At 40.0% G+C, this 13,675-nt stretch overlaps 1 pseudogene; it reads left to right on the top strand.

Annotated features, from left to right (window-relative positions):
• LOC117354670 overlaps window positions 1-13,675 on the top strand; it is a 273,540-nt pseudogene that overhangs the window by 6,704 nt on the left and 253,161 nt on the right.

Below are 13,675 nucleotides of genomic sequence, written 5' to 3'. Positions count from 1 at the left end.
AACACGCAGCGTCCATCTAGTGAACAGATTGGATATGGCCAAAAGATCCCTTCCCCCAGCCCCACCTACATTAAAGAGCCAAGGATTCTAACCCCCTGATATCCCTTCAGTAGTCCATGTTCCACCTGAACCCATAGTTTGGAAGGTACAGCATGCCAGTAATCCGCAGCTCGAAGCTGAGCCACATGATAATACTGTTTCAAATTTGGAATGCCTAAACCCCTTTTTGCCTTAAACTTAAACATAGCATATCTAGCCACCCTGGGGCACTTGCTCCCCGCCCCAAACAAAGCGTAAAATACTCATGCCAATGCTGGAAAAACTGCCGAGGAATTTCAGTAGGCAAGACTTGAAATAAATATAGAAATTTAGGGAGAACCATCATCCGTACTACCTCCATTCTCCCCATCCAAGAAACATATCATTTATCCTGTCTATCCAGATCCTGGGAGAGTGCCGCCTCTAAGGGAAGATAATTTAACTGAACTAATGTCATCCAATCAACTTCCAACTGAATTCCCAAATATCTAATAGGGCCTTTAACCCAACGAAAAGGAACCATGCGCTTAATCTCCTGGACATCGGATTCTGGAACTGAAATGTTCAATATTTCCGTCTTAGTCAGATTAGCTTTAAACCCCAACAACCCACCATAATCAGACATTAAGGCCTGGATTTTGTATAGGATGCCCAGGAGGAGCATCCTATACAGAATCGGGCCTACACTAACCCCTATTCTGTAACCGGCGTCCATGTTACAGACGCCGGTTACAGAATCAGATTAGAGTAAACGCGACCGCTATACTTATCGCGGCAAGGGATCTCTTTCCCTCTCACTCACACACTCATGCCCAACAATTCTCCCATTCATTCCCTCCCTTGTGTCCCAAATTCATGCTCTCTCCGTTCCTTCTGTGTCCTAAGTTTGTTTCCCCCTCCCTGCCTTTCAGCTGTCTCTTTTCGAAGCTGGATCCCTAACCTTTTTAGTTTTTCCTTATACGAGAGGAGTTCTAGCCTGTTCATCATCTTGGTCGCTCCTCTTTGAACCTTTTCTAGTACTGCTATATCTTTCTTGAGATGAGACCAGAATTGAATGCAATACTCCAAGTGAGGTTGCACTATGGAGCGATACAGGGGCATTATAACATTCTTTGTCTCTTTAACCATCCCTTTTTTTAATAATTCCTAGCATTTTGGGCAGAAGGTTTCATCGTATTGTCTTAAGATGACACCCAGATCCTTTTCTTGGGCGCTAATCCCCAAGGTGGACCCTAGCATCTGGTAACTGTGATTCAGGTTAATCTTCCAAATGTGCATCACCTTGCATTTGTCCACATTAAATTTCAACTGCCATCGAAAAAAAGAGAACAGCAGATGGTGGCTGAGGAAATGTGAGTTTACTTGTCGACTATCGAGCTGGGTTTTCAGTTAATTTGCACTCAAAAACAAGCACATCCATCACATTGATTAGCAATTCTATCTACTGTAGTTTCACTGTTGTTACAATTACTTATACACACTTGTAGTTTAAAGAACTTTAAATAAATAACTCTCAAATTTAATTTTTTGTTTTGCAATTTTAGAATTTCAATTATAATGTGTCGTGAAAAACATTTGCTTCATTTAGTGTGCCAGAGTTTTAAAAAATTTGAGAGACACTGTTCTAGGCAATCATACAGACTGTCACTAAGATGTGAGCTTAAGCCTTTATAGCCTCTGTCTCGCCTTCCCCTCCATCCCTTTTACACACTGAAATATAGGCACGATAACTTGTCAATGGCTGGTGTAAGTTGATGTGCCTAAGTGCATGATGCTCAGCTGATAGTATTCTATAAGACATACAGGTCGCTTGGCGACACATCCACATGTTCGCCTCCCCTTGCAGTTGCATACTAAGCAACCTATGTGCCCCAGTTATACAATAATGCCTGATGGTGATGCAGAAGGTGCTGAGTGTGTTTCTGGTTTGTGTTTCAGATGCGGGTGACGTTTGAGGATATCGCTGTCTCTTTCTCCCAGGAGGAGTGGGAGTATTTAAATGAAGAGCAGAAGGAGCTTTACAGGGAGGTGATGAAAGAGAATTATGAGATTCTGATCTCCCTAGGTAAGAATTGCTTTATCTGCATCTAAAATATTCAACTAATGTGAGACATTTTTCTGTACAGTGTTCCCCTGCGAATTCATGAATCGTGGACTCGCTCATTCTTCGTCTGCTCCGACCCCCTCTTCCTGTAGTAAAGTCGGGCTACACCAATCAGGAGCTGCATGTCAAAGCAGCTCCTGATCGGTGTAGCCCAACTTTACTACAGAAAGAGGCAGTCAGAGCAGACCGCGAGTGATTTTCTTCCCCCGCCGAGTTCTCCAGTGTCACACAGCTATCCCCTGCTCTGACCGGCAGGCAGCTTAGCTGTGCCGAATCTTGACCTGTCGTCGTGGCTTTCCCAGGAAAGAGGAAGGCTTTTCAGGTAAAACAGACCTAGGCTGATAGTGTGAATACCTTGCAGGACTAGGTCTCCATTTCTCAGTAAAAGTCCTATCAGGCTTTCTGATTAACTTATTCAGATATGGCATTCTCTGCTGTATATTCTTAGGTTTAAACCCTTCCTGCTCTACCTCACTGTCTGAGGGGTAGTCAGCCAATTCAATATCCTTACTTTTAACTTGGTCAGCTCTTCTGACCAGGGACCATGCTCTGCTTTTATCCATTACAGGGACAAAGCTGGCTACGGGTTTGTCACACCAGCTGCCCTCTCTTGCCTCCCCTGCCTTTTGACAGGCGAAAAACCACATTTGTGGTTTTTCAAAAATTTGCGGGGGTTCCTAGAATGGAACCCCCGCGAATTTCGGGGGAGTATTCTATTTCCTTTGCTCCAGAAACTTCAAAGTGTTATCAGCATCTCTGTATTAAGCTCTACCTTAAGCTAACAGTGTGAGGCCTTTAAGACTATCTTGTGTGTCCTACAAGATTTCTTCCTTTGAATTCGTGTGTGGATCATTCTCTGTTTGTTGAAGCAGAGCTAAAATCCAGGGTTCAGAGGCTGGCTGCAGAAGATTACATTATACCTGGAAGCAGTCTTTGAGACCAGTGAAAAGACATGTGCTTCAGTTATCGATCTCTGCTCAGCTTATGGCACTTTCTGACTCTCTGGATTCCTCCAAAAGCTGCTGAATTGTCTCCAGGATCACCAAGTGATAAGAATAATACAAGAAATCCTCACCAACTTCTGTTTCTATGTATTAGAGAGGGAAGAACATTAGGTCAGGCCCTTGAAAATTGTGCCCCCCCTCCCCAGCATCAATCATGGTTTTTCCTCTTTATCTTGGTATGAAACTTCTGTATGCTGATAATTTGGTTCCTGTATTGCAGCAGTTTTTTGGAGAATTTATAGCATTCTCTAGAGCAGTGGTGTCAAACTCGATCACATTAAGAGGCTGAAATCTAAAACAGGCTAAGTCATGGGCCAGACCCCGCCCCCTTAATAGTTCTAATTCAAACACCATTTTTTCCCATTCATTTTTTATATGTATACACAATATAATGTTATTAACAACACATAATGGTTAACCACAAAATTAAACTACACAAAGCACACTGTATGCTTCTCAACATTCATTCCTACCAGAACGTACGATCCCAGAGAAATAGAAACAAATGCATTTCTTCCTGAACAGTGCAAAATATAGACAGCAGATGTAAATTCTCAAGATTGACACAATTCAATCACTAAATTGAAAATAAAATCATTTCCTCTACCTTTGTTGTCTGGTGATTTTGCTTTTCGAACCATCTTTTCCCAGTCTTTTGCTGCACTTCCTTCTGTCTGTGCTCTTAACTGTGTATCCAGGGCCACCTTATCCATTTGCTGGTTTTCTCTCCTTCACTTTTTGCCATACATCCATCTTTTGCATTAACTTTTAACATTCAACTTTCTTCCATTTTTCTGCTTTCTTCTCAAAATCTATCTACTTTTCCATGTCTTCACTTTCCATCTATCCATGTACCATCTCCGTCCCCCAAGGTAGAATGAACAGACAGATGTAGAAATGTTTACAGAGATTAGGAAAGCTGGCAAATTGGGCAACAGTCTAAAAATGGATGAGTTAAATAACTCCAAAACTGACTGTACTAATTTTAGGTCAGGGAGTACGAGCGAGGTAAAATTCCTAGACGTCATAAATGACTGCTTTTTGTAGCTTCTGGTCTAGGAACTGACAAGGGGGAGCTATTTTAGATCTAGTCTTTAGAGGAATGCAGGGCATAGTACAAGAGGTAACAGTGTTGGATCTGCTGGGAAACAGTGATCATAACATGATCAAATTTGGGCTGATATCTGGGATTGAAGTCACTAAGGAAATCTACTGTAAGTAGCATTTAATTTTCAAAAGAGCAACTACAGTAAAATGAGGAAATTGATTAAAAAGAAGGTAAAAGGGTCAGCTGCAAAGGTTAGGACTTTAAATCAGGCATGGATGTTTAAAAAATACTATCTTGGAAGCTTCATTGCAGTTGTTTTTATGTTTTGTCAGTTTCTCCTTCCCTATTGCAACTCCGCCTACCTTGGCATCAACACTTCTCTCATCCACAAACTATAATTCATCCAGAACACAGCAGTTAGACTAATTTACAAATTAAAGAATTTGACTCAATCACAACCTTCATCAGGCAATTACATTGGCTCCCAATATCATCCCGAATAATTTTCAAATCGTCTTGTATCCTACACCAGATCCTATACGGAAGCTCAGCAGCCCCTCTCATCCAGTTATTCTCTAATGTTTGGTCGACATCAAAAAGAATCCTTAAAAGAGTCCAACTAAATCTACCAGCCACAAAAAATCTCCACTACAAGCAAATTTTCCACTCTATGCTAACTTATCTGGGTGTAAAAACCTGGAATGACCTCCCAGAAGTTATCAGGACAGAGACAAACTACACCACATTCAGAAAAAACCTGAAGATCCACTTCTTTGACAATTAACAGTCTTAGTTTCTGTATAACTCCCCCTACATTTGGGTCCCCTCTCTTATTTCTCCATATCCCCTTCCCTACTACTTTCCCCCTTCCTCCTTGATCTGTCGCCTTGAGCCTGGATAAATATCTGCAATACACAAATGGAAGATTAGATTAGATTTTAATTACTTTGTAAACCTTTTAGATTTTTGCTAATTGGACTCACTGCCATGCTCAGGAGGCTTCCATGTTTTATGGGCAGGTGCTGGTAATTTCTCAGTTAGGCTCTCTACCTTCTTTTATGTTTTTAAAAAATTTGTAGAGCAGATTTTTAACTTGCATAAAAAAATCACATTATCGAAGTGGGCCGGCCTAGCAAATGCCCCACAGCTGCTGCGTTTGCTGGTCCGGGGGTGAGAAGAGGCGTCCCAGCAGCGGTAGCGCAGGAGTCAAACCGCCACCGCCGCTGAAATCTCTGCATGTGCCACAAGCCGTCGCAAGTTGCTCCACGCGCTGCAAATCGAATTTGGCAAGGAGGCAGGGATCATGGCCTCCTAAGTGCGCATGCACGCTTGGGGTTTTATTATAGAGAATTTTACCATTGTTATAATGTTAACAGAATTGTAAGTTTTATGTCAAGCTGTATCTATTGAACACTGCCTTTGGGTGAATCTCTTCATAAAGGCGGTTAATACATCCGAATAAATTTAAAATCCATCATAGCTGATCCCTTGAGAACTCCTGCTATGTATTTTTCTTTGAATAAAGAGGAAGTATAACTCTGTTTTCATGTTTATTCCTCTAAATAGGCTATGGAAGGATAAGTTCTGATCTGTTATCATGGATTAAAGAAGAGGGAGAGCCAAATATCCAGAATCTCCAGGAGTCAGGAGAGGGAGAAGTTAGACATTCAGACACGGGTGAGTAGCAAATGCTGTACAGAATGATGGGTATTCTGGGCTTCCAGGATGGAATTTTTAAATAACATCCATTCCTGGTGTATATTTTTGACCTTTGCACCTTTAAGTTTCTTTTTTACCCTTCTCATGTTATCATAGTCTCCTTTTTTAAAGTTAAATGCTGTTTGATGAAGAAAGGGTGGAGGGAGGGATAAGATAATGTAAGATTAATTGTAGTGCGAAAGAGGGATGTATAAGTATGTATATGTTTGGATAGAATATTTTGTTGATATGGGAAGAGGTGGGTGGGGGGAATTAAAACATGTATAATAATATTGTTTAAGAATGTCAAGTGAGTTATGTAAATTAATTGTAATAATATTGTACACTTGTTGAAAGAAATAAAAAGGAATAAAGAATAAAAAAAAAAAGTTAAATGCTGTTGTATTGGATTTTGTATGTGAACTTTATTCCAGGGATTATATCAAACCTGATCATGTTATGATCGCTTATCAAGCGGCCCCAGCACCATTACCTCCTGCACCAATTCATGTGCTCCACTAAGAGTAGATCTAGAATTGCTTCACCTCTTGTCGGTTCCTCAACCAGCTGCTCCATAAAGCAGTCCTTGATTTCTTCAAGGAAGTTTAGCTCCCTAGTATGTCCTGATGATACATTTACCCAGTCAATATCAGGGTAGTTGAAATCACCTATAATTATTGTGTTATCCGGTTTGTTAGCCTCACTAATTTCTGATAACATTTCAGCATCTGTCTGCTCATCCTGGTAGTACACCCCTATTATTATCCTTTTTTCTCCTGTACACATGGAATTTCTCCCCTTAGGGATTCCAAGGTGTGTTTCTGCTCCTGTAGAATTGACTCCATTTGATTTAAGGCCCTCCTTAACACATAATGCTACGCCTCCACCAATTTGATTCACCCTATCTTGCGATATAGTTTGTACTCCGACAGTGTCCCATTGGTTATCTTTCTTCCACCTGGTCTCAGAGATGCCTATATCAATCTTTTCATTTAGTGCAAGATATTCTAACTCTCCCATCTTGTTTCTTGGGCTTCTGGCATTTGCATATAGACATTTCAAACAGTGTTTCTCATATCTATTTACAATTTGCTCAGCAGTTGGCATGGGTAATTTGCCATCTTTAAAATCAGCCTGCTCTGCATTTAAGGAAACCTGGTCTACCGTGGTCTGTATTGCAATCTCACTATTGGGATGCTCTAGCTTCCTTTTATGATGATATCTTATAAAGATACCTTGTTCCGAACCATGCTCTTTTGAGCGAATGTCGGCCTTCACTTTTATTCTTTAGCATTTTGGAGGCTCCAATATTACAGTAAGAGTTTTATACATAGCTAAGGGATACTACTAAATCACTTATATAGCGCTGAAAGGTGTATGCAGTGCTGTACATTTTGACATTTAATAAACGGTTCCTGCTCGGAAGAGCTTACAATCTAACTTGGGGATGCAGAACCCAAAGTAAGAGGAGTTCGGCCCTATTATTTCCTGTATCATTATTGTTTTGTCTTTTGTGCTATTGATTTATAACGTTGTAAACTTTTATTGATTATAGGCTGTGCTGTTTGGTCCCTAACAGAAGGCGAAATATATCAAATATAATTAATAAATAAATATATATTAGCAAATGATTAAAAAACCCCAAACTGGCAATAACATGCTTAGGTTTAAATCTTTTCTTGCTCTTATGTCTCGGGTTCGTTTTTTGAGAGCATCTTCTTCTTGGACTTGTTTTCAAAGCGAGAAGTTTATTTATATATTTTTGGATCCCAGGCAGCTCTAGAGCTTTCACTTAGGGCCTCTTCTATTAAACTACACTAGCAGTTTTTAGCGCAGAGAGTTCCTATGAGCGTCGGGAGCAGCGTGGGCCATTGAGCGCGGCTCTCTGCACTAAAAACTGCTAGCGCAGTTGAATAGAAGAGGGGGTTAGAGAGGGAACCTGCGATCAGAGGTGGTTGAAGGCGAGAACATGACTTTGGCTGTAATTGGGTGAGTGAGTTCCAGCTTTAATATGTCTTCGTGGGCTGTATTTGCTGCTCTTAGACCTCTCTTTCATTGTTATTTTTGCCTTTCTTTAGCACTCTCCAGACCAGTAGAGGTTAATCTTTATGAATGGATATATATCCAATCATGACCAGCAGGTGGAGACTGAAAACAAAACTGTGGAATAATATATAATATATTCCCTTCTCTATTCTCATCAGTCTTCTTTCAGTCTCCAGCAGGTGTTGAGTAATCTGTACCCATCTCCATTGGTAGGGCTGTTGGAATTTGTTTAGGGGGTTTCTAGTCCCTGTTTTTGACCGGACAGAGCTTGGGCGGGCCCTGTTTGGGGGTCTGTCCGACCTCGGGGGTGTCATGACCTAATTAAAAAAAAGAGAGAAGTTTGAAGACTTATGTGCTAATTTTCAGAATTTCTTAACACATGTAGTCTTGTGAGCCCAGAAGATTTTGTTGTTTCTTGATCGTTAGTAGTGCTCCATAATTACTAATACACAATTATCGTACTTTGTTTCTATCCAGCAGATACTGAGGCAATGCAGGAGATGAAGAGGGAGGAGAATGAAGACAAATGTCTTCTAGAAATTGAAAATATCCCCAAACAATCAGAAAATGTCAGTGAGAATATTTTCCAGAGGAATGAGAGTAGAAACGCAATGAATTATCAACAGGAAGCGAAGAAGAAGCGGAAAGACCCTGTAAGAGACTCCCTGGATGCAATCACTGAGGGTGAGAAAAGTGACGGGGAATTCGCAAACATCCCTGAGCTCCAGAGACATCTGAGAGAAGAGAGACCCTTACGAAATAAAAGCAGTGACCAAATGACACTTCAACTCCAACAGGGAGAGAGGAAAGGGAAGAAATCCATTCTGCACGACACCTGTGGAGAAAGTCTTGGTATGATGTTTCATTTATTGTTCTCCAAGAGAATCCAACTCAGAGTGAGACGACTACTACTATTTATCATTTCTGTAGCGCTGCAGGGCTGTACATTTAACATTCAATAGATGGTCCCTGCTCAGAAGAGCTTACAATCTAATTTGGACAGGTAGACAGGACATCTCGGGGTTGGGGAGACCCTTTTCATGTGGTCAATGTAGAAAAGGTTCCAAGTGAAAGGTGAACCTGAAATTCAGCAGAGAACACATGCCGAAGTGAAACCTTTTACATGTAGTGAATGTATCAAAACATTACTTTCTAGGAATGGGCAGCCCAAAAATTTCATTTTTCATTTCTTATTTTATTTTAATTCCTCTTCATTTTCGTTTGTACTGTTTGTATCCCATCTTTGGGGGAGGATAGTGATCACTGGGGGAGTGTGAGGGGGCAGTCATGCCTTCATCCCTCCAGAAGTCATCTGGTCAGTTTAGGCACCCTGTTGGCACTTACTTGTTATTAAAACAGGTCTAGCCCGTTCCCTGGATGTTTTGTGAAATGTTTGATTATTGCTGCAAAACGTACAAATCATATCCCACCTTAGCCCCACCCAAAAGACACTTCTAAAACACCCCCTTGAAATTTTGACAAAACTACTGATTAACCCTTTCAGGACCATAAGGATCGTAGGCCAATTTTTGTGGTTTTGACGACATTTTTATGGTAAAAAGGGCTTGCAGATGCCAAAAAATTGATTTTTTTAATGAAATATCATTATTTTTTTTTTTTTTAATCAAACTTCTGGCTTATGGACAGTGTGGCAAGTGTAGCAACGACGCTAATGAATGAATGTCGGAACCAGTTTGTTTACATAAAGGCAGTATCATATGGAATCCGTACATATCAAATTTAGAACTGTAGACTATCCCAATCAAAATTTATAGGATTTTAAAGTTATGGGACAAATATGTCCCTTGGTCCTGAAAGGGTTAACAGCATAGAAAACCATCTAGAAAATAAGTTTTTCGAAAATGACGGTTTGGACATTTTAGCAAATAAAACACACAAGTACCACTTTATGCTGTTGTTTGGACATGTTTGTCTTTTGAAAATGAGCCCCATAGTAGCAGAATGTCATTCACATAGATATTGAAGGACTGAATGAGCGTAGCTAGAAGACTAAGAAATATATTAAGCAGTAAGTGAGCTGAAAGAAAGGAGACTCTTAACCATCTTCATTCATTGTGACTGATCGATGCTAAAGAAATGAGGTGAACCATGTTAGAACAATATCCGATAGCCCAAGATATAACCTTTGAAGCAGTAGAGAGCGGTGAACGAGATCAAAGGCCGCTGTCGGATCCAAGGAGACTAAGATGGTGACTAAACCCTTATCCAGATTGCAATGGTCTCTGCATCGTGGCCCATACGGAATCCTGATCGTTTAAGATGAAGGGGGTGGATCGCCTCTGCATGATCAAGGAGCTGGTTCAGAGTACAGCAGTTAGATTGATCTACAGCCTGAAGAAATATGATCATGTTTTATCGAGTGTTGCATTGGTTTCCTGTGGAGGCTCATATCATTTTTAAGTTGGGCTGTCTTTGCTATAAAGTTGCCTTTGGTACAGCTCCACTTTGTTTAGCCAATAGATTTCTGGTAGCAGCTAATAAGAATAATAGATCACAAGGCCTTTTCATTTTTCCATCTGTGCAGGATTGTAAAAGTAAGAAATTTTTGGGATCATACACTTTCATACCAAGCAGCCATTCATGACAAAGAATTTAGATTGTTATTGCTTACATCTTGCTCTTACGAACATTTTAGAAATCAGTTGAAAACTTTCTCTTTTCCAAAATACCTGACTGAATAGATACCATTGTGTCTTTTTTTTTGTAATTTTTTTTCATTTATAACCTTTTGTAAACCGCATTGAACTTATGGTAATGCGTTCTAGAAATTTGGTATTATGTTATGTAAACCAGCTTTTTTGTTAGGAATGGGATAGTGGAAACGGGGAGACAGTTACTAGTAGATTTCTCCAGAGCAGCTTTCTTAAGAATGGGACGAATTGTCGCATGAAGCCTGAAGACAGACTGGAAGAGACCAGTTGAAGAACTCTTGGAAAAGACTTAAGGAAGGCACTTTCAGTCAAGCAGGAGGAAAAGGGTCTAATCTTGAAGGGCATAGAGGAGATAATCTTCTGTAGAGCTTGGAGGATGGGCATGTTAAATTGTGATCATTGAGAGCAAAAAGTATTTGCAGACAAAATGACGTGGAAATCCGGCTGAATTGAGGGAAAGGAAAATTCCAATTGAGTAATTTTCTCTGAGAAATACCTTCCTAAGTCTACAGCTGAGGGAGAACTACCCTTATGGGTGGAACTAGGTTTCCTTGTGAGCTTGGAATAAAGAGCAATACTTGAAGGATTTTGAGATAAATCGAGTTGTTTAGAAAAAAATAATCTTTTTTAGCTTTAATCTAATTTTTTTTTTTTAATACCGATTCATCCCAACAGGATTAACAAAATATTAATAAAATTATACAAGAGATTAGAACAGAAACGATATCTTTTAGGCCAGAATTTTATCTTTTATGATTGATTATTTGAAAAAGAAGGATCATTAGTAAATTTCTGAAATAAATATGTCTTCAGTACTTTACGAAAAGTGGGTAGATGAGCGAGAACTCTAATTATAGAAGGAAGGTCATTCCAAACTTTTACGAATATAAAAGAAAATGATCGATAGAAATTGGCCATAGTTTTTATTCCTTTAACAGTGGGAAAGCCAAGTTTATAATTCTGAGAACTCCTAGAATTTCTTTTGAATTAAATGAGACAGGAACCAAAGGAGAAAAAAATACTCAAAGAACCCTCCCCCTAAGCATTTCCCCGGAGTATACCCACATGTTTATCCTATCGTCTCTTGAAGTCGAGCATTACATTTAACGCAATTGTCCACTTGTATGTCTCCAAATCTCAGTGATCCCACAAGTGCACATATGAATACATTGCTCCTGTACTCTTTTGTCCTTTCGGTTTGTTTTTGCATCGCCCAGCTCGACAAGCTTTTCAGCTCTACTCTAGCTTTACATTTGAACAGTGTTTTTCAATCAAGTTTTCAGCCTTTGATCCACATTCTTTGACTTAGGACTCTTAGGGACCCCTGAGGAAGACAGGGTCGTCGAAACACAGATCGTGTTGGGTCCACAGTTCCCATCTTATGGGTCCTAGACATTTTTTTTTTTGTAAATTGTTTATTAATAAAGTTTTCAAATATACAAAACAAAAACACAGAGGTTAAGCAAACAGATATCTACAATGACACATTTTCTCCAACCCCTTACCCCCAAATTAGTAAAAAGATAAAGTTGTACTATATTCTTTAGTACAATGCAAAAAAAAGAATCACATAAGTCAAAATAAACCACCCCCCCTAACCCACCCCAAAATCAACTTTCACATAGGGTTACACAAATGTAGCTAAACACTCAGATCATGAAGGACATTCACACCACCGAATATAAGGATTCCACACTTTAAAGAAGGATGTAAGACGAGATTTTGTCAATGCCGTCAATTTAGACATACGAAAAATAAAATCTATTTTTCGTAATAAATGAAGTCGACCTGGGGGAAAGGCCTGTTTCCAATATGCCGCTAGTAAAAGACGAGCAGCAGTAAAAATATAACAAGCCAATTTATGTGTATTAGAAGACAATGGAACCAAAGGTAGATGTAAAAGAGCACTACCCATAGCTCGAGAAATCGTGGTATGTAAAATATCAGATAACAGTTCAAATACCATATCCCAGTATGGGATTACCTTCGGACAATCCCACCAGATATGAAGAAAGGTACCCAAATAACCACAGCGTCTCCAACATAAATTAGATACTTGAGGATACATAAGATGAAGACGCTGGGGTGTAAGGTACCATTGATAAAGCATCTTATATCCATTTTCCACCAAAGAGCTGGCTATAGAAACTCGAAGCAGGCGACTAAACACCCGCTCCCATTTAATAGTCGGCGGCACTGGGCGTAAAAGTCCCTCCCAAAGAGATAGATATTTTACCGGGGAAGCCTGTTGTTGAATAAGAGCTTTATAGAATCTAGTAATACACCCCTTACCACTACTACCCATAATCGCCCACTCCAGGGTGGTTTCTTCCAAACAAATATCATCAAAAGCCCTGCGTCTAATAAAATCTATTGCCTGAAGATAGCGAAAATGATCTGTCGGCGGCAAATCATAAGCTTCCCTCAATTCCAAAAATGATAATAATCGTCCATCTTCCACAAAATCTCCCAAATCCATAAGACCCATTTGAGCCCAAACCCGAAAACGACAATCAGATCTTCCTGGTGCAAAACCCCACGCAACCCACAACGGGGTACTACGAAAATACAATCGAGAAGGGAAAAACCTATTACGCAACCGAATCCACATCACAAACGTATGTTGCAAAAAAGGGTTAGCCCCCTTAAACATTTGTCGAGCCTCTTCCACTCTTAACCAAGGGATCACCCGACAGAGCTCTTCCGATCCCAAAATTTTCTCCCCTCGAACCCAGCTTTTTGATCTGTCCTTACACCAACTCAAAAAAGACTTCAATTGAGCTGCCTCATAATAACGCCTCAAACAGGGTACAGCCATACCCCCCTGAGAGCGAAGTTGATACAACACATTCCTAGGCACCCGTGGGGGTCGACTCTTCCAAATTTATTTAAAAATTTTTCTAGCCACCCCACGAAAGAAAGCAGCAGACAAAGGAATTGGTAAAGCCTGAAAAAGATAAAGTAGCTTCGGCAATACCATCATCTTTACACTTTGTATGCGACCAAACCAAGATAAGGAAACATTCTCCCATCTATCCAAATCAACCCAAAGAGATTGCAAAAT

The sequence above is a fragment of the Geotrypetes seraphini genome, chromosome 2 (assembly GCF_902459505.1).
Source record: "Geotrypetes seraphini chromosome 2, aGeoSer1.1, whole genome shotgun sequence".
In the NCBI taxonomy this organism is placed as follows: Eukaryota; Metazoa; Chordata; class Amphibia; order Gymnophiona; family Dermophiidae; genus Geotrypetes; species Geotrypetes seraphini.
This window is presented reverse-complemented; position numbering and strand designations above follow the sequence as displayed.